At 40.6% G+C, this 19,331-nt stretch overlaps 1 protein-coding gene across 2 annotated transcripts in view; it reads right to left on the reverse strand.

Annotated features, from left to right (window-relative positions):
- Positions 1-19,331, reverse strand: part of max (myc associated factor X) — a 31,553-nt gene that overhangs the window by 11,512 nt on the left and 710 nt on the right. The window lies entirely within an intron of this gene.

Here is a 19,331-nt window from a genome sequence, read left to right on the forward strand (position 1 = left end):
TAGCCAGAAAAGGCATTACATTGCTGTTAACATTCTGTGGCGGCGAGTGTGTAACCAAATAGGCTAAAATAACCCATTGTAACCTCTTTGTTCTTCTGTAGTAGCTATTAGCTAACGACATTAGCTAGCGTTGTGTTCCTTTACTGTTGGTAGACTGTAGGACAGATCATTGGCAGTGTCCTACAAACAGCGCTTAATTTGAGGGGGAGCAAGCTGGAGCGCGCTCCGGAACCTCGGGCGTTGGCTCCGGCAGCTATTTACACTGGATCCGGTGATCCGACACCTCTTTTGACTATGTAACAAAAAAAAAAACCCAAACAAATAATTAAATAAAAAAATGCAAGTTTATTTAATGTTAATGTCTGATTTTGATATCTGCCTTGTTGGTGATTTCTCTCATGAAACGACATCCACAAAATATCTGCAGATGAACTTAATTTGCAGTGTTATTACAAAACATGCCCAGAAGCGCCGCGCCGCACCCCCCTCCCCCCTCTTTTTTTCCGCACCGGAGCCGCTCATCCTCTGCGCTCCGGGACCTCCCACTTTACAAATTAAGCACTGCCTACAAATAAGTGTTCAAAATAAGAGGAACATGTATTTGTCTCTTAAATCCAGGCCGTTCCCTGTAATCTGTAACAACGGTTGGAGAAAGTAATGGCAAATAGTGAGTGCACAAACCATAGAAGGTAAACTGTACACAGCGCCAGGGCAGTGTGATGGTATGTCTACTTTTAGATTGTGTTAGCTTATCAATGAACACACTCGTCACTCGACGAGTTTCACGTCTTTACGACGGATACTTAAATGTGTGTTAGGTATTATTGTTGCAGTCTAAGCAGTCATTGTAGCAGCTAGATGAGCGAGAACCGAAAGGGTCTGTGCCATAAACCGTTATTTCTGTACGGCGTTGCTAATGTGTCGTTACTGTTGTTATTTCTCCCTCTGCTCGCCCTGTAAATGCCCTACGTCGCTGGATAGCGAAGGTGTTTTCTGCATCTCGCTCCTTTTTCTTGTATGTTCTCCGTTTGTCGCCTTCCTCGCATTCAAACCAATTCGAGCCGAAGTCCGCTACATGTCCAAAATGGTGGTCACGTTTACGAAGGTCATGTGACTGAAAAGGGTCTATAGCGAGATTTCTCGAGACTGAATGACCCTTCACCCACCGGCGCGGGAGCTTTTGACAGAAGTTGTTTGCGAGTTGTTTTTGTTGACACTCGGGCATTTAAAGATGTCATCCCACGTCACGAAACAGAAGAAAGCCAAAGACTGTCTGGGACAGAAGATGATTACTTCTTTTTTCTGTCACAAAGCGGATAAAGATGTTTCCGATGGCGAGATCGCGACAATCGAGGGATCGGTCCATGCCGCCGATTGAAGCTCATTAAAGTTGTAGCGCTCACTGAAGCACGCGCCAACTGAGCGCTGTGACAGCGGCGTCGCGGAACCTGTGATGAACGAAGACCAGATGTCTTGCTCTGATGAAGCGCCGAGTGTTCAGTGGAAAAGCAAAATGAGAAAAAGACCGAGTTCCAGGAAATTATTTATTTATTTTTTTAAAGCGCGCTTACATTTTTTGCATGGTTTCAACCTTTGTGATTTGGGTTGGATTCCAACTTTACAACGTTTGCTTTTTTAGTTTCCTTTTAAAGAATTTTGCTCTGGAATTTTTTTTTTCCCCATTTTGAACAACTAACCCTACCTTATTCTAGTATAAGAAAACGACAGATTTCTCTGGTGAATGTTTAATACTTTGTAAGTTTGATTCATTTGAGTTTGAATTATAAATTTCAATTTGAATCATGAGGAATTAGTATTATGTGTAATTTGAATTATGAGGTATTAGAATTTGAATTAAGTGTTGTTTGTGACAAAGTTTTATTTTCTTTTTAAATGTTGACAGACAAACAATTTGTTACAATTTCCCTCTCAGATAGCCTCAGAATGCCCCATTGTAGCCTCGATTTTTCAAAGGCTTTGCACGGCGGCGCTCCCTCGCCATGGTGAGCGCCCTCATACTACATTTTTCTAGAAAAACCCCCGAGTTAACTTCGTCAAACTGAAAATGGCTTCCTGTTCACGATACGTGTCCACTCCGTAGGTTATAACGTGATGATGCTGTAGAACGTATGCATTAAACAAGACACCTGATCAAAATACATTACTTTACAGCAGCGTCAATGTCACAGCGTTCATGGAGAATTAAACTTTTGACACCCTCTGCTTCAACTGTCGCCATTAAAAAGGCCTCGCTGTCTCGTGTGGTCAATAATTCACTTTCTTTTTAAAACAAATTAAGCAGTGTCTATTTAACGTTATTAAGATTAAATTGTGAATTTAGAAAAAAGTATTTTGCCATGTACGCACAGCAAGTTTTTCACCACAGTTTTGTTTGCATGCAAAGTGCTACAGACTCATTAAGAAGAGTCGGAGTTTTGTCCAGGTACTGATATTTAACAGGACGCATTTTCATATTCTAATATAAAATATTAAACTGTAGTGTACACGATACACCTGATCAACGGTCTCGTTAAGCTGTATGAATCCTACACTGTTATACAAGATTGGTTTTCACTCTAACTCTGTTTTTAATGAACTGGGTCAATACTGGGATGGAAACAATATGGCTGCTGGATCAACTGGTTTATGACAAACTGTTAAAAACAAACAGAAACCGGTTTCAGATCCAGTGACTCATTAAAGGGGGGGAAAAAATGAAACTACAGGAACCACAGTTTAAAAGGTCAGAATGTATATACACGTTTAATTTAACCGCAAAAATTAACCAACCAGATGCCACTTTGTGAGAAGATCTACACCATATACAAGATCCTCGAACCTTGGTTTTTATTTGGACTGATTTTTAGTAGAGGTCTGGAAAACCCAAACTTGGCTGTTTCTGACTTGTGGATCCTTGGGTTGTGGACAAAACTCTGTTGGTGTTGTAAAAATGTTGCTCTTGGAGATCTCGAGCTTGACAAATGCAGGTCGGATACGTAGCCATCTTCTGGCACGAGTCAAGCACCTCCATTATTTCCATGTACGTTTGCCTGCTTTATTAACTCGCTCTTGCTGCTTTCATTTTCGTTTCATTTCCAATGACTGTTCAAACCAAAAGGGTTTTCATGACGTGCGCGTGCACACACACATGTTGCACCAGAATACCACAGCAACAAACTGCACGGTCATGTGAAATTCAAGTGTTGCAGAACCACAGTGTTAACTTGACTAGCAAGTTAATTAAATACAATAACAATACAAAGGTGTAGAGAGGTTTAGTTGGAGTTACTGACTCGAGAGTTTCTCAATGATCCTGCTCTGAGTCACCTGGACGAGAATGATTTCAACAAGCTTAACGTTCTTGCCAAGAACTCTGTGACTTAGAGGAAACATGGGTGTGTGAGTAACAAACATCGTGATTCTGACAAACCAGAATGTCGAGGACGCAACAGCTCATCTGGCCTGCCATCAAAACATCCATGATGACCAAAACATCAAAACAGAACTGAAACGTGACTGTGAGAGAGAGGACCAACCTCCACGACTAACTGTTTACAACAGGAACATCAACAAAGGACTAAATTTTGTTCCCCAAGAGAAGATCGACCCAAAACATCGATCAGAACTGAATCCGCATGATAAACGAGAGGAGATACAATTCTAGTCAGAAGAAAATGTGTTACGCTGGCCTAATTACTAATTTGTGAGCCAAGAAAAAAAAAAAAAAAAAAAAGACAGTACAACGACCAAGTGTGTGCAGAAGGTCGAGTTCTTTCAAATAAAACAATCAGAACCGAAATCCATTGAGAACTGAGGGAGGAGATATGACTTAAATGAAAATAAATTGTTTACAACAGGAAAGTCAACAAACGACCAAAGTTTTGCTCCCTGAGCAAAGATCTACCCAAAACATCGATCAGAACTGAAATCGGATGAGAAATGAAATCAGAGAGGAAATACAATTCTAATAAGAAGTCCCAAAATTCGTTAAGGTGACCTAATTAGCAGTTCGTTCGCAAAAATTTGACAATGCAGTGACCAAGTGTTGTGCAGAAGGTCGAGTTCTTTCAAACAAAACAATCAGAACTGAAACCCGTTGAGAACTGAAGGAGAGACGAGGTACGATTTAACTGAAAATAAACAAAGTTGTAAACAAATTCTGGATAAGAGGAAAATCAGCAAACAAATGGCCAAGTTTTGTTCCTCGAGGGAAGCTCAACCCAAAACATCGATCAGAACTGGAAACGGATGAGAAATCCGAGAGGAGATACAATTCTTGCGAGAGGCCTGGAAAATTTGTTAATTTGGCCTGATTAGTAACTCGTTAGCCAAAAAAAAAAAAAAAAACCTGACAAAACCACCAAGTTTTGTGCGGAGTGATGAGTTCTTTCAAACAAACGATCGCGATGGAAATCCATGGACAACTGATGGAGGAGATACGATTTAACTGAATTGTGGACCGTACGCTATGTAACGCCACGGCAACAGCTCAGCCTTATTGAATTCAAATTATTCAATTATCTTCTCTGCTGAAATATCGTTCACGGTGACTAACGCCGAGTTAATAAAATACCCTGCTATGCTTGAATTTACCGTTTCGTTTATCAGTTTTGTTGATGACACACAAGTAGTGTGCTCCAAGTGAGGGCGTAGCATTGAACATGTTTGGGGAAAAAAAAAAAAAGTCCTACAAGGCGTCTCAGGTAAGTTTTGTTCTTCAGTACGTGTTGTCTTTATGTTATACTAGGGGTGGGCGATATATCGAGATTTGCGATATATCGATATGTTTTATGAACACAAAAAAGATTTTGGCATATCGTATATATCGAGATAATGCTCTAAATTAATACGATTTCGCCACTGTGCTTAATTTCCTTCACTGTGCTATGGTGCTGCCCGCCCCGCCTCCTTCTTGCGTTTGTACCCCCTCCCCTCGCGTGTAGGTGGCGTGTTAACTCATTCAACATGGCGGCGCCCACAGGCGGCAGAACTCGTACCAAAAAAAAGGACAAATGGCTCCATTATATGGAGATATTTTGGTTTTAAACCGTCGGACGAACAACAGAAAGAGGTCTACTGCCGGGAATGCAAGAAATTGGTGGCAACCAAAGCGTCGAGCAACACGAACCTGTTCAACCATTTACAGGTACACCTTGCTGAATTTGGTGTGTCTGTTTTTTGGGGGTTGTTTTTCCTGCATAGATATTGAGATATATATCGTATATCGAGATATAGCAAAAATATATCGAGATATTTTTTTCTCCATATCGCCCAGCCCTATGTTATTACCGGAACTAATCGAAGTGTATAGACTACAGGTATTAACGTATCCCGAGACCAGCTCGCTCTCTGTGAGCTCGTAAGCCGAACACAGACAGCTGTAATGTTTTCATGATATACATTTGCTTAAAATCTTGATAGAAACAAAGTTCTTCCTCTCAGCACAAAAGATAAAAGGGCTTTGGGGAGATCACAGACATCTCGGCTCCAATCTCGACTCCAATACAGCAACGAGACAAAGCGACACGAAGGCTCGCACACTTCGACTTTTGGTTTTGGTTCAGGACATGCTGCCAGTTAGGCTCGTCCTGTACTGCGTATACAAAGGTTGGGAATGTAAAGTAGGGCTTTTTATGATACACAAGGAAGTGTGCACAATGCCTGGGTGTCTCCTGACCAAACAGGTTAACACTTCATGCCTGGCCTGTGTATTGGCATCGAGTGCGGTCCGCTCAAGTCTCAAACTGGGAAGTCATTAGTGTTACACAAGAGATGATCTTGTTAAACCACACATGTTCTTGTATTATCATTATGGGGACACTCACTGACATAACGCATTCCCTCTTAGCCCTTACCCAAATTTAATCCTCACAGTTAAATACCTACCCCCTACCCCACCCCTAACCTCCACCTGAACCCTAAAACTGAAAAAAGTCGTCACCCTCAAAACAGAAGTAGTGAGGACCAGCTGAAGTGTCCTCACTTCCCAAAAATGTCCTAACTGTTATCTGTTGGTTAAAAAAAAGTGTTCCGGTCCTCAGTATGTACCAAGTACAAGCACAAATACACCCCCTCCCCAAGAACAGCCGCAGGAACGGTGAAGTGCGAATTCTCAAACTGAGCCGGAAGAAGTCTTGCACACAAAACAACATGTCGCCCGTCTTGTTTTGACCACTAAAGTAGTTGTTTCTATGTTTATTGCGCTTCAGTGAGCCAGGAAAGGCTTCAATTGTAGTTGTGATACGTTCTGTCATGTATATCAGAAGCATCATTTGCAACGGTTACACATTAAACAACCTTGGTGTGGTTGCGACCCGAACCCTGAATCCCACGCTGAAAACACGGAGCCAGATTTGAGGAGTTTTGCGAAAAGCATGAAGCCTTAAAAGTAAAGCAGCTGATCATGTAAAAAAAAGAAAGAATGGTAACAGATAAACGTATTTTAGTCGGTATTTTGGAAACTGTACTGGTGTGATCAAACACGGTGGCTAACCGTACGGTATCATATCGACCTTACGTGTTTAGGGTAACGATATTTAAAAATATTTCGCTCACTAGCCCTATTTGGACGGGATTCGATTCACTGGGTCACATCTGTGATAATTATTTTTTAAAACATGCGTCCAAAAGTGATTTAAAAAAAAAAAAAGGCAATTAAATACGACACAATGTACAAGGGACGCGTTTTAATACGACACTTTCTCAACAAAACTAGCATGATAACACCGAAGTGGGGAGAAATCGGTCGAGTTCGCTAAATGATTTACAAATAAATTCGTAAAAGACCGCGTAAGCATTACACAGGGCGATGCATTCGGCCGTTTGTTCATTCAACAAATAAACAAACAATGCACTCCTTTATTTCTAGACAATGAAACGTCGCATGATATTGTAGTGTATAATGAATCGAAAGTGATTTTATAGCAGAGCTCCGGTGACCTGATTTTTTTCTGGCTTTTGCGATTGTACGTATGAAAGACGTTTGTGTACCACCACAGGGAACCTGACCGTAAGATGGAGAACTAAAACCATGACATAAATCTCTACATGTCACTTGTGAGGAAATCGATAATAAATTTGTTTTGATAAACTTGGGGACGTTTTGTTTGTGAATGTGTCGATATCATAAAAAGAAAAAAAAAAAAAAAAAAAAATCACACGCTGGCTTGAAGATCTCATCTCATTATCTCTAGCCGCTTTATCCTTCTACAGGGTCGCAGGCAAGCTGGATCCTATCCCAGCTGACTACAGGCGAAAGGCGGGGTACACCCTGGACAAGTCGCCAGGTCATCACAGGGCTGACACACAGACACAGACAACCATTCACACTCACATTCACACCTACGGTCAATTTAGAGTCACCACTTAACCTAACCTGCATGTCTTTGGACTGTGGGGGAAACCGGAGCACCCGGAGGAAACCCACGCGGACACGGGGAGAACATGCAAACTCCACACAGAAAGGCCCTCGCCGGCCCCGGGGCTCGAACCCAGGACCTTCTTGCTGTGAGGCGACAGCGCTAACCACTACACCACCGTGCCGCCCTGGCTTGAAGATATGAAGTTTATCTTGTCGTGTAAAGATATAGCCGATATATTATGGAATCAATTTCGTGCCAAAATGTTCATACAATACTTTTGAAATGTCAAACAAAAACGACAAATCAAAATACAAAAAAACAAAAAGTCAATTTTTTTAGACTGTCAAACAAATTATTCGTGTAATCGTGCAAAATATCAGTCTATTACTCTTCAGAAACCTTTTATTTTTGTTCCGCGTCTTTCTCGGTTTTGTTTGACGTAATTTATTTTGGTTGCGATTCCAGCTTTCTCGTTTGCGCTCCCTGACTTTTTGCTTGCAGTTTTGGCACAAACTTCACGTGTGGGCGGGCTGTCCAGGAATGCATTCCCATTGGCTAACTTGTGTTTGACTGACAGCTACGCTCAGCCATTCCCTACTCGGATTCTGGCGGACTGTTTGACGAGTGAGCGATCCATTGACGGTAAACAAGGATGGAGTGGACTTCAGTGGCGACTATGATATTGAATTAATTCAACAAAGTGTAAATTCAATATCATAGTCGCCACTGAAGTCCACTCGATCCTTGTTTACCGTCAATGGATCGATCACTCGTCAAACAGTCCGCCAGAATCCGAGTAGGGAATGGCTGAGCGGAGCTGTCAGTCAAACACAAGTTACCCAATGGGAATGCATTCCTGGACAGCCCGCCCACACGTGAAGTTTGTGCCAAAACTGCAAGCAAAAAGACAGGGAGCGCAAACGAGAAAGCTGGAATCGCAACTAAAATAAATTACGTCAAACAAAACTGAGAAAGACGTGGAACAAAAATAAAAGGTTTCTGAAGAGTAATAGACTGACATTTTGCACGATTACACGAATCATTTGTTTGCCAGTCTAAAAAAATTGACTTTTTTTGTATTTTGATTTGTCGTTTTTGTTTGATATTTCAAAAGTATTGTATGAACATTTTGGCACAAAATTGATTCCATAATGTATTCCATTCAGCGAGCATGATCCTGAACGAATTGAAGACGAGTAGCTGAATGGAATATATCTGATAGATCAAGAAAAAAAGCCAGCCATCATTATCATTATTATACATACACATTCCTTTCAGGTGTTCATGCCTTTCCAGGCCTAGACATTAAGCATTTACCACTGGTGGCCCATTGGGCCAGTGGAATTGAAAAGTTACTGGCCCAAATGGAAAATGTGGTGGCCCGAATGCACGCGGTACCCGAACCACGGCTGCCACAGGCAGCCGCTGCAAGCACCGCAGGTACTTGCACAAAGAGGGGGGTCCTGGGGCCCTCCCCTGGAAAATTTTGATTTTTCAATTCATATTCATGCATTCTGGTGCATTTTAAGGTGAAATTAATGAAAATAAGATTATTCATATTTTGCTAACATTATTATATCTTTATTGTTTGTTCACATTGATATTTTATTGTTTGCATTTCTTGTTCTATCAATTTCTTAGTTACATTTAAAAATTTCCTTTGTTCTTGTTCTCTGTTCGTTTTGATTACTGTTTTACATTTTTGTTTGTATAAGTTTTAGAATAAGCCAAGTTTTGCCTCACCATGCAACTAACTTGTTTATAGAATAAGCTTTGCCTGTAACCCACCCTGTGTGATGTAGACATATTTCCCTTTTTTGTCATGGTTTCAACTTTGGCTCATATATTCTCAACATTGTAGATATTGAATTCTCACCACTGTAGATATTCTAATAGAAATAGAGGTACAATTAACTTTTTAAATACACCTTTATATAATAGCCACAAGACACACACAGGCCAGTCCCAAGTGTGGATGAAAGGTGAGGGTGGCACACTAACCCTTATCATGCTGGATTTAAATGGGCATTTTTATTGCCCATGAAGAAGTTTTATTTCTTAATTAATAAAATATCATGAGAATCATTGACAAACCATACATTTCCTGAAAGGGTGGACTTTGGGGAATAATCTAATGAGATTTTTGCCAAGTCTTACCTGCTCGGGGGTGATTTACGGTATAACCCTAATTACCTGTTAATTAGCTCGTTAACAGGTATGCTCAGGTGAGCCACAAAGGGGTGAAATGTTGTATTTTTTTAATAAGATATACACACCAAATTTTCAGGATATGTCCTTGGGGGAACTAGTAGTAAATTTTTGCAAATTCAGCTCATTTGCATAAACCGTTGCCATGGCAACAGCAGATAGCCTAGCAACTGGGGGTATACTGGGTTTAGCATGGTCTGGCTGTACCAGAGAGGGTCAGAATAGTTCTTTTTGTTGTAATGAACTAATGTAGACCGAGTTTGGCTATTTTGATAGATTTCATCATCTTTGGATATTTGAATAATATAATATATGGGATCAGATCTAATTTACCACATTATTTTATCTGTTCTTCTATTTCAGTCATAGCAACCAACATTTATACTTCATTCTTTAATCACTAAAAGTTGATACACGTGTAGCCATATTTCTTGGCAGTGTATCCTGAAATTTTGATATTAATATACAAAGTCTGAACGATTGTACACCATCTGAAGCTAAAGCGCGCGTGTTGAAATGCTGTTTTACGATTTGGCAAGTTGTAAACCGAGAGTGACGTCGCGCGCTCTGATTGGCTGCCGAGTTCAAAATGAAGCCGTTCGTTAACACCCGATAGTTAATTTATGCACGATCTTATTTAAACTGTTTACCTGGCCTTTGGCCAGGTTGGGGAGCATGGAGTTTGAACATATTTCTATTTGAATTTCACCGTTCTGATAGTCTCCTTGCTGCAACCGTCTTCATCTACAAGATGCGATTTTCCCGCCAAAATGTCGCTTCCGAACAGCGCCGAACATCTCCGAAGATGCACGAAGAGGGCACACTCCTGCCACGGAGCGGAGCGTGACGAAAACAAAGATGGCGGACCTCGTATCAAAAAGGTGCATTTTACGAACAATTTCTTCACAATTCTGGGTAAAATATGAGTAATAAAATTTGTTAATTTGTATCGAAAACGTACTGACCCGCCCGGACCACTGTTTGGCCAAATTTAGTGGCCCGAACTGGCCCGAAAGACGTAAAAAAACACCGCCGGGCCATCGGGCAAGTGCTAATGTCGAGCCCTGCTTTCTCTTTCAAAATCTTCCATCTTTTGTAACGAAGCAAACCTGGCGGCCATGTTTGTTTGCAAATTGTCCCAGTTACTCACTCGCTAGTGAGTGCAGACGTTTTACGTCTCCGACGTGTGACATGTTGTCTTGACAACCGTGCAACATCGTAAACCATATTCAATGCTCATTCTCCATTGGGTAGAGTGACACAATACACGTAGGATAAGCGATATGCTAACAATATTGCATACTACTGAACCAAATAAACTAAACTTGCTGGAAAGGAAACTACAAATACGTTTTTATTCCATGGAAAAAAAAAAAAGTGTCCTGTATGTATAATAATTCCCGATATTTCACTCCCAGAGTGCTTTCCTGCCACATTGTCAAAATGGCAAACTGGCTCAAAATTAAAATTCTTTTCATTAACTTTTTTTTTTTTTGTGGACGTGTCCATGTAATATAAATAAAGAACATTAAACTGTAGCGCAAAGACATGAAGTTTATCTTCGTGTTGAAAACAGTTTTCACTGCTCGAACATAAACATCACATCTTCATGCGACCGTGTAAAACGTTCATGATTTTGTAGTTTCGAGTTCAAATGAACACAAGTGTTTACTTTTTGCTTCTCTGAATAAAAGACGTGCACAGTTTACGCCGACGTTTTAGCATTTAAAACACGTGTGTGATGATTCTACAAAGGAAATCCGCTACTCGAACAAACAGACCTGATGTGACAAAAAGGATGATAGAGCAACATATGAAATATTCATCATATTTTCAGCTCAGGCAAAAACAAACAAGAGACACACACACACACAGGACAAAACTCCAGGGTACATTATAACCATTTTTTTTTAGTAACACTTTATAGCCCTTTTGTCTATAAATGGTCCTCATAAACGAACATTTACGTCTTACACCTGCTCTAAGCCACAGTTTTTGGATCGTCTCCTGAAAGTGACGGTCTGTGGATGATCCCCTCAACACCAGCCGAGAGTCAGCTGACTGGCTGCTTCATGATGGTCACATGACACCGTGTGGAATTTAAATTATCTACTTCTCTGCAGTCTGTCGGAAAAATAATTAACTGACGTGACAAACCCAACAGCCTCTAAATACCTCAGGTCTGATCATGTGATCACTTTTGCCACTGCTGCGTCTTTATCTTTTTTTTTTAAACACTTTTAGCTACACAGGCGTCAAGCTACGCAGCATCAGGAAGTCGCGTTTACGTACAAAATTATAGAGCAAGAGAGAGAGATAGATTTGGGAACATGCTCAGTTTCATGAAGGTGATGCTTAAAAAAAAAAAAACCTTGACCTTTGTAAACCAAGATCACATCATGAGGCTCGTCCTAATGCTAGGAGCTAGCATTCGTAGGAAAACCTGTTGTAGTCAATGCTGTGTTTAACTCAACTAGGAACTCAGAATTGCGTCACGTTTTGTTCTCTGATACAAAGCAGAAAAAAACCCCAAACATATCCGCCTCCATGTTAGTCTTTTTTTTTTTCCATTAGCAACCATCCAGTCAGTTAACTGATGAGCGACGTACAGCATATTTATCTCAGAATAATGAACCACAGAGTCAGCTTTATCGACGTAACCAAGAGCACGTGTCTGTACTTTGATTAATACATGCATCCTAGTACAAATACATAGGTGATTATAGAAAATTGTGCGCTTTGATTGGTTGAGAAGTTCGAATTATTTCTCGATAATCACCTCGAGTGACTCGGCAAAATGGCGGCTGATCGCTTTCACCGCAAGTGAGGAAGGATTACAAACGATGAAAGAAAACGCTGTTCCTAAAATAAAAAGCACCAAAGATGCTCCGAAGTTTGGTCTAAAACTATTCAAAGGTAAGGTGGAGTTGGGATTTAGTCTATCGATTTCAGAACAAAGGATTTTACGCGACAGGTCCGCACCGCGCCGTTTTTCCACTTACAGGTTGAAAATTTTTTTAAGACAATTTTTTTTTAATAATCACGTGTGTATTTCTACTCAAACAATTATCCGCTTCAGGCTCAGTGAGTAATAACCGAGACGATATTCACGTCACCTTTGGTGAATAATTGTTCAATATCAGCACACACAGTGTTGATACCGTGAGCAGATATTCAGCATTTACTGGATGAGGCTGAACAAAATATCGTGATTCGTTAGTAATGAGCAATTAATTATTTACCGATGCAGAAGGCAGAGACACAAACAAATTATCAGAGGTGTGACGATTAATCGATCCATTTCAATCCGCGATTCAAAAATCAATTACAATTTAATGACTCATGATTCACTAACGATGCCTAATTTCATCCCGATAACCCTAGATGCATAAATTAAAACTGATATTAGAAATTCGATTCGATATCCGGAACTCTACGTGGACGCAGCCGTGTTTGTGGTTGCTATAGCAACTCGGAATTCCTGAAGCCGCCGGCTTTTAAAAGCCCAGTTTGGCGGCATTTCTTACAATCTTACAATCTCAGTGCCTTCTGTACTCTCTGGACAACGAATGTTGTGTCTCAAGAGGTGGGGTTCACTAACACAAGAGACTGTATTTCTGTCTTTTTAAAAGACTGAGACCAAAGTCATGTTGCTTTTTTTGTTTCTTGGCGTTTTGAAAATTAAAAACGCGCCAAAAACGACTGAACCGTGATACGTTCAAAGTCAGTGGAGTGACTGGAATCTGAATAAAGACTCCAAAGGCAACACTAGTTTTTTTTTTTTTTAACTGCGCTACATTTCTAGGTGGACAGTTAACTAGAGCTGTGCAATATATCGTATTTTTATCGCGATATCGATATTGGTGTCAAACGATATCAAAATTCATAATATCGATATGAAACGATTTTTTGTCATTTGTCGAAAGGGACGTGCACAATATTTCTACAATGGCAATAAAACAACAATAACATTGACGTGACAGTAAGGTAAAACGAACCCTTCTGTCCCCTAAGGCACACCGTAGCCTTGCATACGTCATCCATTCTACTCCCGCGATATCTCCGCAACAGTAAAAAATCAATTCTTCTGTTTTCATACGTGTCGGGTGATTTGATATATTGATTTGTTAATATGTTGTTTGATTTGCTTGCTAATAGTTATAATAATACAATTAACATATATTTACGTCATATTTTTGGATGTGGGACTGGGTAATGTAAAAATGGCATCTACGGAAGAAAACAAGCACAACAATATTAGCACATATCCAGCTTGCTAGCTGTGTTAGATGTGTTAAACCGTGTGGATTTAAGTGGAATAATTGCGAGTCGTCCTGCGGTCAAGGCAGCATTTTAAGGTAAGGCAATTTGGTTATTAATGTTGCCCGCCGCGGCATGTTTACTTGGGTTCATTTGATTTTGACTTGTGCATCTGCAGCTAGCATCATGCTTTGAAGTAGGTTCTGCTAAGGACGGGTTTATTGCGCGATGTAGACGGACTCAGATGTAATTACATTGTTTTTAAAATTCCGTGCGCTTAAAACGGTGTCCCCCTGCTAATCATGTAGCCCTAATCATGTGTTGCTTTTACTTTTCGAGTGAAATATCTCTGCAAATGGTATTTCAATGCTGACATGCCAAAAAGATAGCGGAGTCCACATTTGGAAGATGAAGGAAGAGAAGCCTGATGCTTGAAAATAGATCGCTTAATCCACAACGCATATCTGTATTTGAGACATAACCTGCAACTAGTGGGGATGTTTTGGAATGACTGTGCATAGGGTGTTTTTGGCCACAGAACACTAACCCACAGTAGTAGGAGGACTACTGGGTTCGTGGATTTTGTCTGTTGACTGAGCGAAGCATGGTGTTTGCCTTGTGCCATTTCACGTAGCATCTAGCCGCAGTGCCACCTACACTTTCAGGGAATGTTTACATGCCGCTGAGCTATTTTCATGTATGTTAATTCTTAAGGACTTGTCTCTATATTGTGCGTGTTCACACACGGACTGGCCATCGGGAGTAGCGGGAGTTTTCCCGGTGGTTCAGCGTGGGCCGGCGGAGAAAAAAACAAAACAGTTGCGCGCTGGCCTTTAATATGATAAGCAATGTTAACAGTTTCTTTAAGTACTAAAGACGTGTACCGGCGGAGAAAAAAAAAAGTTGCGCGCTGGCCTTTAATATGATAAGCAATGTTAACAGTTTCTTAAAGAAACTGTTAACATTGCTTATCATATTAAAGGCCAGCGCGCAACTTTTTTTTTTTTTCTCCGCCGGCCCACAAACTCCCGCTACTCCCAATGGCCAGTCCGTGTGTGTGCGTGTTTAATGTTGGTGTCTTAACAACACACAAGCTTACGTTGTAGTGTGTGTGAGAGAGAGATTTTATCCTTGGCTGGCTACGAGCCAGTGTGGACGTTACGCAGTAATCACTGGTAATACCAGCGCTGGCTCCAAACTCTGTGATCGGAAATGTTGAGTGAGGAGAACGTGAGCTTTGTGCAGGCTATAGGACCTATGCAAAGTACGCGCTTGCACAGTAAATAGTTTAAGTAAAAGGCATTTCAGGGTACAACGGGAAGGGTTGACAGGTAGCCTATGAGGCCTGTACTATAAAAATGTGGCCCGGTGCCTCAGGTGTTGATGATCAGGGCTTTAAAAAAAGGTGTATAAATATCGTTTTAAAAATCGCGATATCGATATTTACTGAAAAAATCGTGATATTGATTTTTTCCAATATCGAGCAGCCCTACAGTTAACAGAATATTGACTATTTGCATCAGTTATAAAATACAGGACAAGAAAACAAACCAACCATGAATCGTGATTCAAATCAAATCAGAAGGTCAAAATCATGAAAAAACTGAATTGGTCACACCTTTACAAATCATATTTTGTGAAAACAGAGTTAAATAATTGCTTTATCGTTCAAATTATTATTATTTTTTCCTTTTGTCCAGTCAAACGATAAAGAAACTGAGCCATGCAGACAAAAGTGTGACGTAACTGCGCACGAGCAAACTGTTATTTATAGGCAGTCATTTGCAGTTCGCCCAGTCAATCAAAACGGCGTAAAAATAATTTGAATAATAATTAGATTTGATGTCACTTCCCGAACTCAAGGGTTGATGAGACCTTCTTGAGTTTCTGAGTCGGAGTTTTCTTTGGTTATTTCTTCCATAGTCAGAAATTCCGAATTAGGCACCAAAAATCTGTTCAATACTAACTTTAAAAAAAAAAAAAATTATTTCCCCTGCAACATTTCACTCGTACTCAGTCGTACTAATCCGAGGCTTTTTTTTTCGTAGGTTTTTCCCTACAAGCCTCAGAAGTACATTATCACCACTTGAGCATTTATCACACAACCCTTTTTCTTTTCACAGTATTCCAGTTTGCACTCACTCATCAATCTTTACTCAGCAAACATTATTGCGTGACTTACGATGTCACCTGAAGTTGTTTATCTACGTCTGCCTGTAAAGATAATCAGCAATCAACAGCTCGCCAAAATCAAACCTGTCTTCATTTTATTTCAGTTAACATTCGTGTGATGCGCGTCATTTAAAAAAAAAGCAACTTTTTTTTTGTCTGTTTGTTTAACACTTACGGGGTTTAGAGGTGCGGATTAACAAATAAACAAACAGGGGCGGTCCTGGGGGCGGCACGAGCGTGAAAAAAAAAACCGTTCCAAAAAAAAAAAAAAAGGTCCCCCCAAAAAACCCCCCGAAAAAAAAAACAAGACGGGCGGGGTGTGTGTGAACATTTTGGATGGATGGGGAAGCCCAATACCAAATTTGCGCAGGTGACGTCATCAGTGTGTGTGTGTGTGCCTAACTTGTCGTAGCCCCATAATATGCACAATCCCGCCAGCGGAACGTTGTACTGGTCATCAAAAAGACTTTACTACCATAGTACTACACTACTATGACATTACACAGAGTCTTAAGTAATACATTACGACTTGATCATTGGCATTCTGGTAACAGCAAATTTATAACGGGCTGTGTCCGCAACGTACAACACACGACAAGAAATGTTTAAACGACCATGTAAAGCTGTTAACATTCTGTTGGCTAATACAGAGCCCAACGCGGGGGGGGGGGGGGGGGGGGGGGGGGGGGGGTGAGCGCGGGCGCGAAAAAAAAAAACGGTCAAAAAAAAAAGGTCCCTCCCAAAAAAACAAGACTTGGGGGGGGGGGGGGGGGGGGGGGGGGGCGGCGCCGGGGGGGGGGGGGGGGGGGGGGGGGGCGGCGCAGCAGGGGGTTTCGCCCGGGAGTAAATCACTCTAGGATCGCCACTGCAAACGAAGATCGAGAATAATAATAATAATAAAAAAAAGCACGGCTTCAGAACCTATCGTTAACTTGTTTCTTTATCACCGTATAAAAGATGGGAAAGTATGAACACATTAGTGTCATAGATAGCCTTAAAGAGGAGAAGGAAAAAAAAAAAGCAGACAATCATTATCATCATTAAAAGCTAAATTATTTTCTGAGGAAAAACAAAAACACAAGACACTTCATTTAAAGGCTAAAAATTCACAGAAATGCACGATCTAGAGTTAGTGTTGAATACCGTGTGGTGTTCTGTTATTCTTTACTACATTTTTTTTTTTGGTGCAAACCAGGAAAAGGAAGTAGTAATAAATCACAGACTTGGTAAACAATCAAGTATGAATGATCTCAGTATATTTCTAAAATAAGAACTAGGAATAACTGCAGTGGACGTTAAAGATGTAGTAAACAATCAACTGTCGTATGTTTCGGGACGGGGGGATCCTTATTGCTATGGAAACCTCAGCGACAAACCTTCACGCTCAATTCGGATTCATTTCTCAGATCTGAATGTCATATTTTTAAAACATGGCTCAGTGTTAGCATTAGATTCCAGTGTGAACTGACCGGCGTACGCAAAAGAACAATAACAGAGACGCCCCGCACACACTGACGCCATCGTACCGGAGTAAACACAGAGGCTTGCGCTTGATGTCGGATGTGCGGTGGAGTTTGTGAGCAGATGATAAAATTTCTGATAATGGCTTTTCGGGACAGAACGGCTCCTACTTCTGTATGAAGGTGTGTGCGTGTGTGGATACATTTCAGACCCTACGCAGATGTTACACCGATACGTAATTATGCGCCTTATATTTGTCATTATCATAAGTACACGTTGTCAACTGTTCACAACGCTGAAATAATAAAATAAACTTTTACAACTCATGTGACTTCTGTACACATAGCCATAACATTAAAACCACTGACAGGTGAAGGAGTGAGTAACACTGATTATCTCATTACACGAAGGCTTGCCCATACGGTCCAATCCAACAGAAGAGCTCCTGTAATGGGAGCGTTCGCCGTGACGTCACGTGATGTTTCGGTTGGCAAGAAGCCATTTATAAATGGCCGATCGGAGTTTTCAGGTCATTAATTAATCACGGTAGTGTCATGTCGTGTTATCGGCTGTACATACAGATTTGATAAGAATGATCAAATGCTTTTACTGTATACCAAAGAAACCTGAAGCTCGCTGAAAGCTTTGGATCGCAGCAATTAAGCGTGACAAGTGGGAACCTACCGACAACGACCGTGTTTGCTTTCGACACTTTATATCTGATAAGACACGTGATTTTTTTTTTATTATTTTGTTTTGCCGTTTAATTTTATGATATTAGATAAAGTTTCCTCATCAGAAATAATTTGCTGTGCTCTGACGCTGCTTAGATATCAACCGAAAGAGGAGTAAAAACGCACGAGCGGCTGATTTGTATGCAGTACACGAGTACGATTTCCACAAACGCGCTCACGGCAAATTTATGTACTTTTTGCAGTATAAATATTTGACGTCAGAAAATTGGTCGAACTTTTCATGATGTGTATTTGAAGATAAATAGCAAAGCCTGGATTTAAAACACTGCTTGTGCGTTCGAAATGGAGAACTTGCTGAAGTTTAGTACTGTACTGTACATCTTTGGCGTGTGCGTGTGAAGCAACAACATTAACTTATGTTTCAGAGATTATATTGTACCTATTTAATCTTTGTCTTTTTTATTATTAGGCAAATATAAACGAGTATTTCAGTAAAACAACTGAATAATTAACACTTGTATGCATTAAGAGACTTGTAGGCTTTCATTGATTGTTTTGTGTATATTGAAGGCGTGTCAATCACAGACGGGTAGATATCGCCGAAGGTCAGGTCAGGTCAGGCCAGGTGCTTGGATTTGGATCCCATTTGTCGGTAACTGCGTAAGGATCAGGCAAAACTTTGGCGCCACTGTTGTACAGAAGCTTTGCTGCATATCGTTGCTTAGCATCAGTTGGCAACGAACTCGCATACTGCGATAAATCGCTACGAAAACTAGATGATGCAACTTTGTTGGCTATTATGAATGGTTCTTGCCAACCAATTTTATGCGCACGCGCAATATTACGTCATGCTCTAGTTTGGCGAACGCTCCTATACAAACTGAATGAAACTAACCCCCCCCCAAAAAAAAAAATTATTGATTCGCTCACTATATACCAGGCGAGCGAATTTTCCAAACAAGTGTCCTGGATCAGATCCGGAAAAAAAATAAAATAATCAGATTTTTCTAAACCACTTCTCCCTGCTACAGTGTGAACAGAGCCAAAAGGAGCTGTTGCCATGGAAACTGTGTACTCCCCTTAACCTTTACTAGATACATCTCTTTATTTATATATGTTTATTACATTTACTAATACAATTTAAAGGAGGCTGAAATGGAAACTCTTGCAAGCT

This window comes from Neoarius graeffei, chromosome 3 (assembly GCF_027579695.1).
Source record: "Neoarius graeffei isolate fNeoGra1 chromosome 3, fNeoGra1.pri, whole genome shotgun sequence".
Classification (NCBI taxonomy): Eukaryota; Metazoa; Chordata; class Actinopteri; order Siluriformes; family Ariidae; genus Neoarius; species Neoarius graeffei.